This window comes from Chrysemys picta, chromosome 20, assembly GCF_011386835.1.
Source record: "Chrysemys picta bellii isolate R12L10 chromosome 20, ASM1138683v2, whole genome shotgun sequence".
Lineage (NCBI taxonomy): Eukaryota > Metazoa > Chordata > Testudines > Emydidae > Chrysemys > Chrysemys picta.
Genome location: NC_088810.1, coordinates 8,831,403 through 8,848,452, shown reverse-complemented (window position 1 = coordinate 8,848,452; position 17,050 = coordinate 8,831,403).

Genomic DNA, 17,050 nt, shown 5'->3' with positions numbered 1-17,050 from the left:
GGTTGTGTTTGCAACAAAGGCTACATTCTCAGCGGAGCAGTGTGTGTGTCCCTGAGACAGTGCGGCTGCATGTTGAATGGTCAGTATCACCAGCTGGGAGAGGAGGTGATCCTGACAGACACCTGCAGCAGGAAATGCAGCTGCCGGCAGCCTGCCCAGCCCATGCAGTGCCAGGATCATGCCTGTGGGGCTCTGGAGACATGCAGCGTTGCGGATGGCATCCGAGGCTGTTACCCTGTGAAATATGGCACCTGCTGGGTGTTTGGTCATCCTCACTACACCACATTCGATGGAGTCATGTTTGATTATCAAGGAGCCTGCAAGTACACCCTGAGCAAGTATTGTGGCCCCCCTGGGAAACTCCCCGACTTCACCATCAAAGTAGAGAATGTGCACAGGGGCTCCATCGTAGTGTCCTGGACGCACCTGGTAGAGCTCGAGGTCTACGGTGAGCACATTGCCATAGCAGAAGGACAGTATGGCCAGGTGCAGGTGAGACAATTTCCATGACTTCTCGTACATTTTGCTTTTTTCCCAATAAGTACCTGGGCAAGAGCCACAAGGCTGCTCTAAATCAGAGTGGACGCAGCTGTCTTGAAGGGATGCTATACCAGTCAAGTACAAGCTGGAATGTGGTATTCTCTGGCTTTTCCCGCTTCTCCAACCATGGTCATGGCCCTCCCTGCCCCTGAGGTGGGGGAAGATAGCGTAAAGACTTCTACATGCCTGCGATGGAATCCTCATCACAGGGGGAATCCTGATTTTCCCATGCCAGACAAGCATCCTATTCTTAAAGATTTCTTCATGTCTCGCTTTCCCCTTAGGTGAATGGATCCCTGGTCAATCTTCCCCTGGTCCTTGCATCAGGTAAACTCTATGCCTATTTCAGCGGCTCATCGGCTGTGGTTCAGACGGATTTTGGCCTTTCTGTGTCCTACGACTGGTCCTACTATGTGCTGGTTTCTGTTTCTGAGGCCTATTCTGGGTTCCTCTGTGGACTCGGTGGGGACTTCAATGGGAACCGGAGTGATGATTTTCGAACCCCAAATGGTTCTGTGGTCCATGATGCCGTCACCTTTGGCAATAGCTGGAAGGATGCCAACTCCCCTTTTCACTGCACGGCCGTTGGGCTCCCAGCCCAATGTAACAAAGTGGAACTAGCCCAGTACAAATCTGAGCGCTACTGCGGGGTTATCACGGATACTACTGGGCCTTTTAAAGAGTGTAACCAGCCGGTTGCTGCGCAGGTTCACTTAGAGAGCTGCGTGAGGGATGTGTGCGCGACTCGGGGCAGCCATAAGACCCTGTGTGAAGTGCTTCGCAGTTATGCCCAGCAGTGTCAAAGTCGCAGCATTGCCATTGAGCCATGGAGACAGCGGGCTGCGTGCGGTAAGCACATGATTCCAAACACATGTTCTTTAGTAATACATCCTCTCTTATTGAACAGCTCAGACATTCGCCTGAGCCACATTGGTCAGGGCAGGCTCTTCCTGTTCCTACATTCTGATGTCTTCCCTTTTAAATGTAACCCTTCTGCCCATCTAAGTTGGCAGCAACAAGGGCCGGGTTCTGTATCTAGGGGTTCCGTTTCAATAACGCAATGCAAAACCGGCTTGAGCCCCCACCCAGTGACCTGGGACAACTACGTACCACCCCCTGAGTGCCTCTAAGAGGCAATACTTCCCCTCTCGCAAGCACGGAGTCTGAGTGTAACAAAAAATGTTTAATAACATGAGCTAAACGACATCAGCATTAAATTGGAAAAACACCACAAACAGGATTCATAACACAAACCATGAGCAAAAAAACCCACCCCAACAAGTTGGGCTGTGTCCTTGCCCTTGGGTTCTTGAAACCAGCAACCCAAGGATCACCAAAGTCCCAAAAGTCCAACAACCCCAAAGTTTCTGTCCCTCATCAGTGCAGCCCCAGAGTTCAGGGTGGGGGGCACGCAGGGTGTTAAGGGGCACCTTACGTGATCCGAGGCCGACGGGGTTCTGCCGCAGCCTTCACCACGAGCCGCTCCACTCCACCAGCTGCCCCGTGAGCTGCTCCTGCCGTCCCACGAACTGCTCTGGCAGCTGCTCCACTCTGCTCACCGACCTGTGAGCCGCTCAGCTCTGCTCCACTTCAGCCATCCCTTGGGCCATTCCCACAAGGCTCCGCTCTGCTCGCTGCTCCTCCAGCCACTCCGCTCCACTCACCGACCTGTGAGTCGCTCAGCTCCACTCCAACCGTCCCGCAAGGCTCCACTCTGCTAGCTGCTCCGCCAGCTGCTTAGCAATATAGCTTCAGGCTCCCCCACTAGTTAACACAGCCTCAGTGATCTCAGCTCTTAATAACTTTAGCTCTTTTGTGATTTCAGCTCTTAGCAATTTCAGCTCATAGTAGGGGAGCCCCAGTGCTAGTGCACCATTGGCCCAAAGTGAATTCAGCTCAGCAGTCTGTAACTAGACCTCTAATTGAGAGAGAGAGAGAGAAAGTTCCTTCCTTCCTCTATTCCCTGGGTTTTGTAACCCACGCCCCTTGTCAAGCAAGTGCTACTTAGGTAATGGTGAAGGACTCACTCAGTCCTTCTGTCATACAACAGTTTCATTGGCCTTGATTCACAGAATCAGGGTAACAAAACTTTATTCTTCCTGCCCCAATAACAGAGAAAACTGATCCCACACCAGCCAAAGTAACCACTTTGAGTTGCTGTTGTTTCATGCCAGGCGAGTGGGTGTGCCTATGCAAACAAGATCAGCCCCTGGAGTTCTTTTCCACACTCGCCATAATTCACCACCAGATGTCAGGGTAGAGCTCATCCTGACTCTGCTTACATAAAGATCAATATAAACATCTTTAGATGATGAAGACAAACAGATAATTTATTTCTCCTCTCCCAGTTTTCTGTATTCAGAACAAATTAGCTTTTATGATACAGTGTGGACTTGTACTCGTCCTGCTTTCAAATGTCAGGTCTCCCGAAGTGCCTTACCAAGATATGAGCCAGCACTACAATGCTGATAAAGAAAACGCAGGAGTCATTATTTTCTCAACAGAGCTCTTACGTCAGATCCAGTTTGAAATGAATAAAATAATAATAAGCAGGAGAACAGTGTTTATCTTAGATGCAAAACGGCTATTACTAATGGGTAGAATTTTGACAAGTGCCTATATGATTTCGGAGCAGAAATCCCACTTGGGATTCCTGCTCTAAGTTGCTCAGGTACATTTCAAAATTCCAACCAATATGAAATTATTTTTTTCACACGACTGTTTATCCTAGTCTCTGTTTTTCATGCTCTGTCTTATTATCCCCATTTTCATTCCTTCCCTTGGGTTTACTGCCTGGAAGGATTCCCTGGAGCATTCCTTCTGTATTTAACACTGCTCTTCATGTCCCTTTCAGAGCTAACCTGCCCCCCCAACAGCCACTATGAGCTCTGTGGACCTTCCTGCCCGGCCTCTTGTGCCCACCCAGCTGTGCCCTCCCGCTGCCGGACTGCGTGTGAAGAAGGGTGCCAGTGTGACCCTGGCTTTGTGCTGAGTGGCGCCGACTGTGTGCCTCGGGAGCAGTGCGGCTGCACCCACAATGGCAGATACCACCTGGCAGGGGAAAGCTTCTGGGAAGGAGAAAATTGCCAGAGATTGTGCAGATGTGATGGCTCCTCCCACGCTGTCCAGTGCTCCCGCTCTGCCTGTGCCCCAGGGGAATTCTGTGGCACTCGAAAGGGGGTTTATGGATGCCACGAACGAACCAACGGCATCTGCTGGGCTTCTGGGCTGCCCCATTACACTACGTTTGATGGGAAGCGATACAATTCCCAGAGCACCTGCAGATATGTCTTTGCTGAATTGTGTGGGGCATCCAAATCCTTACCCTTCTTCAGAGTGGAAGTGAAGAACGGAAACCTGCCCCGTGTTCCTGTGGCTGTGACCTCAGAGGTGTTTGTCCTTGTGAACAGGACTGAGATCCACCTGCAGAGAGGGCAGCACGGGACAGTCAAGGTAATTCACTGGGAAAGTATTAACTCAAAGAACTTAAATTGGAAAAAAAAATCATTTCCCAGATTTTTTTTCAACCTTCCCCAATAAACCAGTCACTGCAGCACTGCAATTTTTGCTTGACACTAGCCCAGTTTAAAGGCAGTTTATAACTAAAATCCCCAATTAGGAGGACAGTATGGGTTTAATGTCTAGCTGCAAACCAGATGATAGTCAGGTTTCTCCCTAAATTCCTCACCCATGTTCACATTTGCACACCACAGACTTCATGTGCACACCACTCATAGAATCACAGGACTGGAAGGGATCTTGAGAGGTCATCTAGTCTAGTCCCCTGTACTCATGGCAAGATTAAGTATTATTTAGACCAGGGGTGGGCAAAGTTTTTGACCCGAGGGCCACATCTGGAAATAGAAATTGTATGGCCGGCTATGAATGCTCACAAAATTGGGGTTGAGGTGTGGGAGGGGGTGAGGGTTCTGGTTGGGGGTGCAGGCTCTGGGGTGGAGCCAGAAATGAGGAGTTCAGGGTGCAGGAGGGGGCTCTAGGCTGGGGCAGGGGAGTGGGGTGTGGGGGGGGTGAGGGCTCCAGCTGGGGGTGTGGGATCTGGGGTGGGCCTGGGGATAAGGAGTTTGGGGTGTAAGAGGGTGCTCCGGGCTGGGACTGAGGGGTTCAGAAGGTGGGAGGGGGAATCAGGGCTGGGGCAGGGGGTTGGGATGCAGGAAGGGCTGTAAGCTCCAGCTGGGGGAGCGAGCTCTGGGGTGGGGATGAGGGGTTTGGGGTACAGGAGGGTGCTCTGGGCTGGGATCGAGTTGTTCAGAGGGCAGGAGGGGGATCAGAGCTGGGGCAGGGGGTTGGGGCACGGGGAGAGGTTCAGGGGTGCAGGCTCCGGGTGGCACTTAACTCAAGTGGCTCCCGGAAGCAGCGGCATGTCCCCCCTCCAGCTCCTACGCGGAGGGGTGGCCAGGTGGCTCTGTGCACTGCCTCATCCACAGGCACCGCCCCTGCAGCTCCCATTGGGTGCAGTTCCCGGCCAATGGGACCTGCAGGGGTAGTGCTTGGGGTGGGGGCAGTGTGCAGAGCAGAGTCCCCTGGCTACCCTTATGCGTAGGAGCTTGGGGGTGGGGGGTGGGCAATGCCGCTGCTTCTGGCAGCTGCGTGGAGTGGCCCCCGACCCTGCTCCCCGGCTGGAGCACTGGAGTGGGGCAAGCCCCAGACCCTGCTTGCCAGCAGGAGCTCGAGGGCCAGATTAAAACAGCTGGCGGACCGGATTCAGCCTGCGGACTGTAGTTTGCCCACCCCTGATTTAGATCATCTCTGGCAGATGTTTGTCTAACCTGCTCTTAAAAATCTCCAAGGATGGTGATTCCACAACCTCACTAGGTAACTTATTCCAGTGCTTAACCACCCTGATAGTTAGGAACCCTACCCAGTTGCTGCAATTTAAACCTATTGCTTCTTGTCCTCTCCTCAGTGGTTAAGGAGAACAATTTTTCTCCTTGTAACAACCTTCTATGTACTTTAAAACTGTTATCATGTTCCAGCAGACAGAAGAATGACAGGATTCAGGGGCTGAAAGTTGAAGTTAGTATAATTCAAATTGCAGATGAGAGGAAACATTTTGGAAAGGAAGCATTGTCACAGTGAGAGTAATTATCTATGGGAACAACTTCCCAAAAGAAGTGGTTGATTTATTCTCACTTGGAGTGTTCCTATGGAGAGTCGTATCTTTCTAAAGGACATGCTGTAATTCAACCACAAGATATTGGGCTCGCAGGTCTCATTCATGTAGTAGAGAAGAATTTTTCCCTCCAGTGCAGGAATTCCTGAGTGAAGTTTTCTGGCCGGGGTCATGCAAGGGCCTCAGAGTAAATGACCAGAATGGTCCCTATCTATGACTGCATAAATTCCTGCATTGATCTCTTTGGTGCTATTTTCCCTCACTCAGATTGATGGGGTCACTCTGACTCTCCCGGTGCGTCTCCAGAGAAGAGGAATCGTCGTTTATCGGGATGGGTTTCATACCGTTGTGCAAGCCGACTCTGGGCTGAGTGTGAGCTACGACCTGGCCCACAGCCTCTTTGTCAACCTCCCCCCTGAGTACCGAGGCCACACCTGTGGGCTGTGCGTGAACCTCAATGGAGCGGCTGAGGATGATTTTGTGATGCAGAACGTCTCCCAGGGGAAGGACGCCTTCCACTTGGCTTTGGCTGGGAAGTCGGAGGATGTCCCTGGCTGTGACAATGGCTGCCCTGATTCCTGCCCTTTGTGTGAAGAGGAGGAAAGTCTGGTGCAGTCCAAGTCCCGGTGCTGGGTGATCCAGGACCCTGATGGGCCGTTCTCCGCTTGCCACTCTCAGATTGACCCAGGCCACTATCTGTCTGATTGCATCTTTGACCTGTGTGTGTCAGGAGGGGAGAGCAGTGCCCTGTGCGAGTCCATTCAGACATACGCAGCTGCCTGCCAGCGAGCGAATGTCACCATCTCACCTTGGAGGAATGAGTCTTTCTGTGGTAAGGCAGCACTGTGTAACTGTGCTATTGGACTGTGTGCACCGCGGTGCTGGTCTGGCTTTCCTTACGTGATGCTCTATATCAAATTACATGAATATTTGCAGCAGGAATTCAAATTCCATTGTTAACTAGGGACTGGATAACAATCTGCCAAAGGGATTGTAGACATGTCAAAGACAAGGTCTGAGTTATATTCTACAGGAGGAGAAGATCAGCCAGTTCTAGGGTGTCACTCTCTTTCCAGGGTGAATTCAGAGCCATCAAAGTAAAGGACCCATAGCCTTCTATGTTAGGTTTTCTTGTCCTTCGTTATTATTTTGAAGAAGAATTTGAGTCATTGGGCCCAAAGCCCTGACTAGTAACAGTGGGAGTGTAAGATACAGTCATGCCAAAGTTTCATACCCGTCCAAATCTCTGAACAATTTTCCTCTTCCAATGCTCTTCACAGACCCTCGCTGCCCAGCAAATAGTCACTACAAGCTTTGTGAGCATCCCTGTCGGGACCTGTGTGCAGGCTCCTTTCTTGAAAATCACTGCAGCTCCCTGTGCTCTGAAGGGTGTTTCTGTAATGACGGGTACCTGCGGAGTGGGGATCTGTGCGTCCTGCCAGGGCATTGTGGCTGTGAGCATGACGGACACTACTATGGGGTGAGTTTCCACTTCTCTCTCAGACCTGACAACTCAGGACAGTGAAAAGACTGTATGAGAGAGAATCTGATTTGCTTTAGTCAAGGACTATCTAATCTAATCTAATCTTCGCTTCCTTTCAAGGAGATCAGAATATTTATCATAGATATGTAGTGCTGGAATGGTCCGTTAGACGTCATCAGGGCCAGCCCCCTGCGCTGAGGAAGGACCAAGTAGACCTTGGACAATCCCTGACAGGTGTTTGTCCAACCTGTTCTTAAAAACCTCCAGTGATGGGGATTCCAGAACCTCCATTGGAAGCCTGTTTCAGAGCTCAACTACCATGTTCTTTACTCTCCACCTGAATCTCTGGTATTGGGCACTGTCAGAGACCGGATACTGGGCTAGATGGACCGTTGGTCTGAGACTGTGTGGCAGTTCTTATGATCTGATGTTCTTAACTTGCAGGAGAAATTGTGCTACTTGATGAATCCCTGCAATAAAACCATGCTGACAATGGGGTGGTTTTTCCCCCCACCTTTACAATAGGCAGCCCCAAAACTGTCACTCCAAGAGGTGTGAACTGTGCCATTTGTTGCAGCCAGGGCCCCAGGAGGCCAGGTATGGTGCGGCAGCCTCCCACCCTTAAAAGCAATCCTGGATGGATTGTAGGTCAAGGAGTGTGTGCAGGGAGGAGGCAGGGTTGCAGGTGTTTCTAGAGGAGATTGGGGATGGAGGAGTTTAATGGCTGGAGAATAAGTTAATTTGTCTCCAGTATTCAGGACTGGTCGCTGGAGAATTCAGGGTGAGTGAGGGAGCTGTGAGCAGGGAGAAGACCAGATTGGAGCTGGCACCTGCTAGAGGCTGTGACAGATCATAGAAATATACAGCTGCAAGGGAACTCGAGAGATCATCAAGTCCAGCCCTTGGCTGAGGCAGGACCAAGTAAGCCTAGACCAGCTCTGACAGGTGTTTATCCAACTTATTCTTAAACACCTCCAATGACGGGGCTTCCACAGCCTCCTTTGGAAGCCTGTTCCTGTGCTTAACTACCTTTATAGATAGTGTTTTGTAATATCTTCATCTCCCTTGCTTCCGTTTTGAGCCCATTACCTACCTTCAGGGCATATGGAGAACAATTATCACTGTCCTCTCTATAACAACCTTTAACATATTTAAAGGCTTATCAGGTCCCCACTCAGATTTCTCTTCTCAAGATTAAACATAGCCAGTTTTTTCACCTTTCCTCATAGGTCAGGTTTTCTAAACCTTTTGTAATTTTTGTTGCTTTCCTTTCAACTCTCTCCAATTTGTCCACATCTTTCCTAAAGTGTGGTGCCCATAACTGCACATAGTACTCTACCCGGTGCAGAATAGAGTGGGACAGTTACCTCCTGTGACTTTCATACGACCCTCCTGTTAATAAACCCCACAATTATATTAGCTTTTTCGTAATTGCATCACATTGTTGACTCATATTCAATTTGTAATCCACGATAACCCTAAAATCCTTTTCAGCAGTACTACCTCCTAACCAGTTATTCCCCATTTTGTAATTGTGAATCTGATTTTTCCTTCCTAAGCAAAGAACTTTGCACTTGTCTTTATAGAATTTCATCCTGTTGAATTCAGACCAATTCTCCAATTTGTCATGGTCATTTTCTATTCTAATCCTGTTGTCCAAAGTGTTTGCAACCCCTCCCAGCTTGGTGTCATCTGCATATTTTATAAGCATGCTTTGCTTCCCCTCCGGGACCCCACTAGGTACCCCCTCCCAGTTCGACAGTGAACCATTGATAACTGCTCTTTGAGTACGGTGTACCAACGAGTTGTGCACCCACCTAATAGTAATTTCATCTAGATCACATTTCCCTAGTTTGCTTATGAGAATGTCATGTGGGACTGTGTCAAAAGCCTGACTGAAATCAAGATCTATTCCATCTACTGCTTCCCCCCCATCCAGGTTTACTAGGCCAGTAACCCTGTCAAAGAAGGAAATTAGGTTGGTTTGGCATGATTTGTTCTTTTCAAATCCATGCTAGCTATTCCTTATAACCCCATTATACTCTAGGTACTTAAAAATTGGTTGTTTAATATTTTTTCCAGAATCTTTCCAGATATTGAAATTAGGCTGACTGGTCTATACTTCCCTAGGTTCTTTTTGTTCCCTTTTTTAAAGATAGGTTCTATGTTTGCCCTTCTCCAGTCCTCTGGGATCTCACTCGTCCTCTAGGAGTTCTTGAAGATAATTGCTAAAGGTTCCAAGATTGCTTCCACTGGTTCCTTAAGTACCCTAGGATGAATTTAATCAGGCCTTACCAATTTGAATACATCTAACTTAGTTAACTATGCTTTAAACTTTTCTTTCCCTATTTTGGCTTGTGTTCCTTCCCTCTTGTTAATATTAGTTGTGTTGAGTCACTATTAACTTTTTAGTGAAGACTGAAGCAAAATAGGCATTAAACACCTCAGCCTTCTTGATGTCATGAGTTTTTAGCTCTCCTTCCCTACTAAGTAGAGGACCTAAGCTTTCCTTCATCTTTCTCTTACTTCTAATGTATTTCAGGAACCTCTTTCTATTGCCTTTTATGTCCCTTGCTAGGTGTAACTCATTTTGTGCCATATGGAATGTCTATACTACAAAATTATGTCAACCTAACGTACGTCAGCATACAGCTGTCGCAGTAATTGTATCACTTGTGCATGTCTACACTATGCTCCTTCTGTCAGCAGTGTGTGCCCGCACCAGGAGCACTTGCACCGATTGACCTGCCAGTATGGGGCACTGTGGGATGGCGTCTGATGGTTGGGATGATTTAGTTGAGGTTGTTCCTGCTTTGAGCAGGGGGTTGGACTAGATGACCTCCTGAGGTCCCTTCCAACCCTGAGATTCTGTGATTCTGTGATTCTATGAAAGCCAGCAACAGTCAATGTAAGCAGTGCAGTGTCTACACTGACACTATGTCAACCAACTACATCGACATTGGCTCTATGCCTCTCATGGAATTGGAGTTATGAAGTCGGAGCAGCAGACAAGTTACATCGGCGGGAGTGAAATTTTAGCGTAGACACGTAGAGTTAGGTTGATGTAAGCTGCCTTGTGTTGACCTAACTCTGTAGTGTAGTCCAGGGCTTAGCCTTTCTGATTTTGTCCCTATGCTTGTGCTATTCATTTGTACTCCTCCTTAGCAATTAGTCCATTTTACCAAAGAGCTCCCAATGAAGCCATATTAGCCTCTTAGTATTCTTCCTATCTTTCCTTCGAATCAGGATCATTTGCAATTATGTGTTTAATATTGTCCCCTTGACAACCTGCCAGCTCTCTCTCTCTTTTTTAAGCTCATTGTCCTTATTCTGCTGTACTCGTCTTCCTTTCCTCAGAATCATCACTTTTGCCAAAATTGCCCCACCTTCAGATTCGCTACCAATTCCTTCCTGTTGGTCAGAATCACGTATAAAATGACTCTTGATGAGAATTGGGGCTTGTTTCCTGTTTGTGTCTCATTTCTCAGATTTCCTTAATGTGTTTGTTACAATATTTTGATGATGTTTTGATTTTTTTCTCCCCTTCTCTTTCAATCTTTCTCTTTATCGTAGCTTGGGGACTTTCTCTGGCTCGCTGATTGCACCCAAAGGTGCAGCTGTGACTCCTCTGGTACTTTCTGGTGTGTCCCCGCCAGCTGTAACCCCGGCCAGCAGTGTGCTGTGAAGGACGGGAAGTTGGGCTGCCAGAGCCAGCTGACCACCTGCACGGTGACAGGGGACCCTCACTACTTCACCTTCGATGGGGCTGTGGCCCATTTCCAGGGCACGTGCGCCTACGAGATCTCACACACCTGCAACTCCTCCCTCGACTTCTCCTTCCGGGTGGTGGCCGCAAACAGGAATTTCCGGAATCCCCGGGTCTCCTTCATTTACCGAGTGGAACTTTGGCTCAGAACTGGCCATTTTAATTCCCATGTCGTTCTGGAGCGAGGCAAAGACGTTCTGGTGAGTTGAGCACTTTGATCCATTATCAAAAAAGGGCAGCGAAGAAACAGACACAACTGGAAGGAGAATCTAATACTGGCAAGGTGACTAGGTGAATTCCATAGCTAACCAGAGGGGGGATTGCTATTCTTTTATGTTACAGAGAACCTCAATAGTGACTTTCCTGTGAGCTCCTACTGCTTCTGAGCTGGAGTTGTGCTTTTGTGATCCCTGCTCCATATAAACTTGCTGAGACTCCTCTCCTGTGAGTCCTGCTCCGCTGGGCATGATAGCTGCACTCAGCTCCTGCTCTGTTGAGTGTAGTGAGGTATTGTGTAACTGAGCTGCCAAGCCGCTCCCTGTATAACATCTCTGTGAATCACAGGATGCGCTTACATGGCTGGTATCTTGGTGCCATGCTGCTGTGGAAGGAGATTCCCTTTGTAATCCCTTGTGAACAGAGGTATTATACAATCAGGATAGTTCTCCTTAGTCGCAGGCAACTGTTTGTTACAGGTTGATAGTGTGAAGATTCCTTTACCAGCTCAGCTGGGACCTGTGGCCAACATCACAAGGGTGAAGAACACGGTGACTCTAAAAGCAAAGGCCAACGTGGAGATCCAGTTTAATGGCCGCCATGCTTTGTTTGTCCGTGTGGGCCCGGAGTATCGGGAGCAGCTGTGCGGGATGTGCGGGAACTTCAATGGGGATCGCAGGGATGATAAAGTCATGCCCAGTGGGGAGAAAGCCCAGGATGACGCAGAGTTTGGGAATACCTGGACCTCTGACATCAGCCCCTCAAGGTGTGTTTGTTATCTATTGATCTTCCCTTCTTTGTCTGCGAATGCCTGTTTCCATGACCACATCTGTCCTTCTCCCTACACTCTGTTGCTCTAGGAGTTTGTCTACACTGCAAAAGAAACCCCATGGCAGTGAGCCTCAGAATCCAGAGGGGAGGGTTTCAGAGCCCAGACTCCAGCCCAAGCAGGAAAAATGTCTACATTGCTATTCTTAGCCCCACAGTGCAAGCCCCATGGGCTTGAGCTAGTTGACCTGGGTTCTGACTGTGTGGTTTTTTTGTTTGTTTGTTTTTTTGCCATGTTAGACATCCCCTAAAATATCTTCTCTTTCTCTGGAAGAAAGCTAGTGTTGTGCCTATATTTAAAAAGAATAAACAGAATAGCCCAGGTAATTGTAGGCCTGTCACCTTGACATTGATTCTGGACATAATAAGGGAATGGCTAGAACATGACTAAAATAAAGGTTTAAAGGACGGTAATATAAGTAATGGGAATCAACACTGTTTTATGGGAAATAGATCTGTCAAACCAGATTTGGGGGGAGGGTTAGCTCAGTGGTTTGAGCATTGGCTTGCTAAACCCAGGGTTGTGAGTTCAATCCTTGAGGGGACCACTTAGGGATCTGGGGCAAAATCAGTACTTGGTCCTGCTAGTGAAGGCAGGGGGCTGGACTCAGTGACCTTTCAAGGTCCCTTCCAGTTTTAGGAGATAGGATATCTCCATTAATTTATTTTTTATGTTTTAATTTAAACCAACGTGATATATTATTTTGATGAGAGTACAACTTTGGTTGATAAAGATAATAGCGTTGATTTAATTTACTTTGCCTTCTGTAAGGCATTTGACTTAGTACCACACAAGATTTAGAATAAAAACCGAGAATGATACAAAATGACTCCGGCACACATTAATGGGTTAAAAAGGGGCTAAGTGACTGGTCTCAAAATGTAACTGTAAACGTGGAATTGTCTGTGTTTCCAGTGGGGGGAGTGGTAAATAATGAAGAGAGCAGGTCAATGATACGGAATCAGGGCTTAATTTGTTCCAGGGCTGAGCCGCAGCACCTCTTTCATTACAAATTAAGCACTGTACAGAATGATCTGGATAGATTGACCAGACAGCAAATGTGAAAAATCAGGACAGGGGGTGGGGGGTAATAGGAGCCTATATAAGAAAAAGACCCAAAAATCAGGACTGTCCCTATAAAATCGGGACATCTGGTCACCCTAGATCTGGATCACTTGGTAAGTTGGATGCAAGCCAAGAGGATGCCGTTTAATGTGGCCAAATGTACAATTATGCATCTAGGAACAATGAATGTCAGCCATACTTACAGAGGGAGGGACTCTGACCTGGGAAGCAGTGACTCTAAGGGGATGTCTTCACTAGCCATAGCTCTGTAGTCGCAGCTCCAGCGCTGGGAGAGACCTCTCCCAGTAAAGCACGAATTTGATAGCAGCCTTCAACTACCTGAAAGGGGGTTGCAAAGAGGATGGATCTAGGCTGTTCTCAGTGGTACCAGATGACAGAACAAGGAGTAATGGTCTCAAGTTGCAGTGGGGGAGGTCTAGGTTGGATATTAGGAAAAGCAATTTCACTAGGAAGGTGGTGAAGCACTGGAATGGGTTACTTAGGGAGGTGGTGGAATCTCCTTCCTTAGATGTTTTTAAGGCCCGGCTTGACAAAGCCCTGGCTGGGATGATTTAGTTGGGGTTGGTCCTGCTTTGAGCAGGGGGTTGGACTAGATGACCTCCTGAGATCTCTTCCAACCCTGATATTCTATGATTCTATGAGAGTGGGCAAGGAAGAATTTCTGTAATAAGCCTTGAGCCATGTCAGAAATTGGTCTGTACATAGACAGATGTTCTGACTCTATAAAAAGATGCCTCTGGTAAAAGAAATAACCCTATAACTGGTATTTGCATTACACTTTCAGGTGTAAAAATGACACTGGCAACACAGAGGCATGTACAAAATTGACTGAGTTCCAGCAGCTGTGTGGGATCCTAACGAACCGCTCCGGGCCTTTTTCTGAGTGTCACTGGTATGAAAGCCCAGTCCCTTACTATGAATCCTGTGTCTACGATCTCTGCCAGTATGGCCTGGGCAATCACATGCTGTGTGCAGCTGTCGAATCCTACGACGAGATATGTGCCTTTCACGGTGTGAAAGTAGCAAAGTGGAGGCAAGGGCTGCGCTGTGGTAAGCAACAGGGGGTCTTTTGTTTTCCTCTCAATTCATAGAGCCCTCAAGGTGGATTGAGAAGTTACGCCATTGAAGAAATCATCAAAGAAGCTCCTCTTGGATACTCAATAGTGAAAAGAATCTTAGTGTTTGTGGGAAATTCGTAACTTGTTTGTAAAACACTCTCAGCACCTGTATGTACAGGTGACTCTTCATCCCTTTTCTTCCCTAGGTGTCAACTGCCCAGCCAACACCTATTTTGACTTCTGTGGCCCTCCCTGCCCTGCCTCTTGCATCAGCCTTAATTCATCCATCCAATGCACCAAGCCCTGCGTGGCGGGATGCTTCTGTAGGGAAGGCTATGTTCTGGACGCTGAACGTTGTGTGCCTGTGAGCCAGTGCGGCTGCACGTTGAATGGTCAGTATCACCAGCTAGGAGAGGAGGTGATCCTGACAGACACCTGCAGCAGGAAATGCAGCTGCCGGCAGCCTGCCCAGCCCATGCAGTGCCAGGATCATGCCTGTGGGGCTCTGGAGACATGCAGCATTGCGGATGGCATCCGAGGCTGTTACCCTGTGAAATATGGTACCTTATGGGTGTTTGGCCACCCCCACTATCACATTTTCGATGGACTTGCTTTTGACTCTAAAGGTACCTGCAAATACACCCTGAGCAAGTACTGTGGCCCCCCTGGGAATCTCCCTGACTTCACTGTCAAAGTGGAAAATGAGCACAGGGGCTCCATCACGGCGTCCTGGACATGCCTGGTGGAGCTGGATGTCTACAGGGAGCATATTGCTGTTGCAGTGGGACAGCACGGCCAAGTGCAGGTGAGAGCTTTAATTTAATTTTTTTCCAACTTCTCTTGCTGTTGTCCCCTTACTAACATTCAGTGTTTTGGTAAGGGGGTGTTTTGGTTGGCTAGCTCCCAGCACTAAAAGAATAGGGAGAGGCCAGTGCTCCAGGTCAGTCTGATTGACAGGGCGGGCAAGCTAGTCAGGGAGTAAGGAGGCCAGGATGGGGACAGGGGTTTGAAGGCAGGTCCTCTGCCTAAGTTTCACCTCATCAGCTGGACACTCTTCCCCAAGTCAGTGTATCCCCCCAGTGCTTTCCCCTGCCCCTCTACCAGCACTGAAGCAATCCGCTGACATTAGGAACCAACGGGTGGATTTTCAGAGGGACGGAGCACTTGCAGCGGCTGTCAGCTTTCATGGCAGCTGGAATCCCTGAAAATCACGCCACAGAACAGAGAAGCCCTGAACGTTCTCCCCTGTACAAAGAAAGTGAATTGCAAAGGGGTTGCTCATGTCTCTCCAGCAGCCTAAAATCAAACCACTGCAATGAGTGGTGCACCCTGGCATGTGGTACCAATGTGCAGGGATTGGTATTCAGGGTGGGCAGAGACCCTGTTTTGAAAAGGTGAGAGGGGATGGGAGGAGACTGCAGAAGCAAAGAAGTGAGGGGTTGGTAGAACACCGTATGAACAGGCAGAGAGTTGTGCGTACATCACACTGGCGTACACCAACACATTTTGAAGCAAAGGATGATCTAGCATCAGCTTTAATGGGCTAAGGAAGGAGATTATTATTTGCAAACATGAGGCCGATTCTTCAGGACCTTTCCTGGTCATGCTGAATTCTTCCCCTTAGGTGAATGGATCCCTGGTCAATCTGCCCCTTGTCCTAGCATCAGGTAAACTCTATGCCTATTACAGCGGCTCATCTGTCATCATCCAGACAGAATTTGGCCTCTCTGTATCTTATGACTGGTTCCACTATGTGACGATTACTATACCAGAGATTTACTCTGGGCTGGTCTGCGGGCTCGGAGGAGACTTCAATGGGAACCCAAGTGATGATTTCAGGATGCCCAATGGATCTGTAGCTCCGGACCTTGTCTCTTTTGTGAATAGCTGGAAGGATGTCGATTCCCCTTTCCATTGCACAGCTGTTGGTCCACAAACTGTATGCAACAAAGGAGCTAAAAACAAGTACAGAATTCAGAGCTACTGTGGGATCATAACAGACATGGAAGGACCTTTCAAACGTTGTAGCAACCTTACTAATGCTCAGATGTTCATGGAGAGCTGTGTGCATGATCTCTGTGCCACCAAAGGCAGCCACAAAACACTCTGCGATACGCTTCGGAGTTATGCTGTGCATTGCCAAAGTCATGGCATCACTATACAACCATGGAGACAACTGGCTGGGTGTGGTAAGCCACTGATTTCAGGAGAGCTTTCATGAATGGTAACCCACAAATTCCCACATTTTTTTTTAAATCACTCAACCACTGGGCATGGGAACATTGAGTAGATTCTCCACTGATTTGCACCTTGTGCAGCCTTTGTGCACGTTGGGTAGTCAACACTCTTTTTGTGATGGGATAACATTTTAAAGCCATTTAACTCTCAAATCATATGGGTTTAAATGACCATACAAGATAAACAGCACCAGAGAATAAGAACTTCTCTGTCTTTTTTTTTTTATATACCTTCTGTGAATAATGATAGCACTTAGACTATAATGGACCATTAAAATCTTCTTTTCTGGTTAGCTGCAATAGAGTATGTTGACATTCCAGATGTAGAGCAGAGTTTTTGGTTTCCTCAGTTCTAATTATGGTGTCCCAAGCACCCAGAAAGCAATGAGATAGATATTCACTGTGCCTTGACTATATAGAGAAATGCAGCAGATATTGTTCTCCCAGGAATGGTATGTACACAGCCTCAGACATTAGAAATATTTTTTATTGAATGAGACAGTTTTAGCAAGGGCACTGCTTTAATCCCCTACTCTTTTTGAGAAATGCCAAGGGATTTGTAAGTGTCTCCTGGACAGCTACCAGATTTAGGCGGAAGGGGCTTTATTTTCAACAACTTAAATAGAATAGCATTCTCTATAAATTCCCAGGGATTTTCTGCCAATGTGATGGTGTTGGCCTTTCTGTGAAAGTTATGGTCCAGC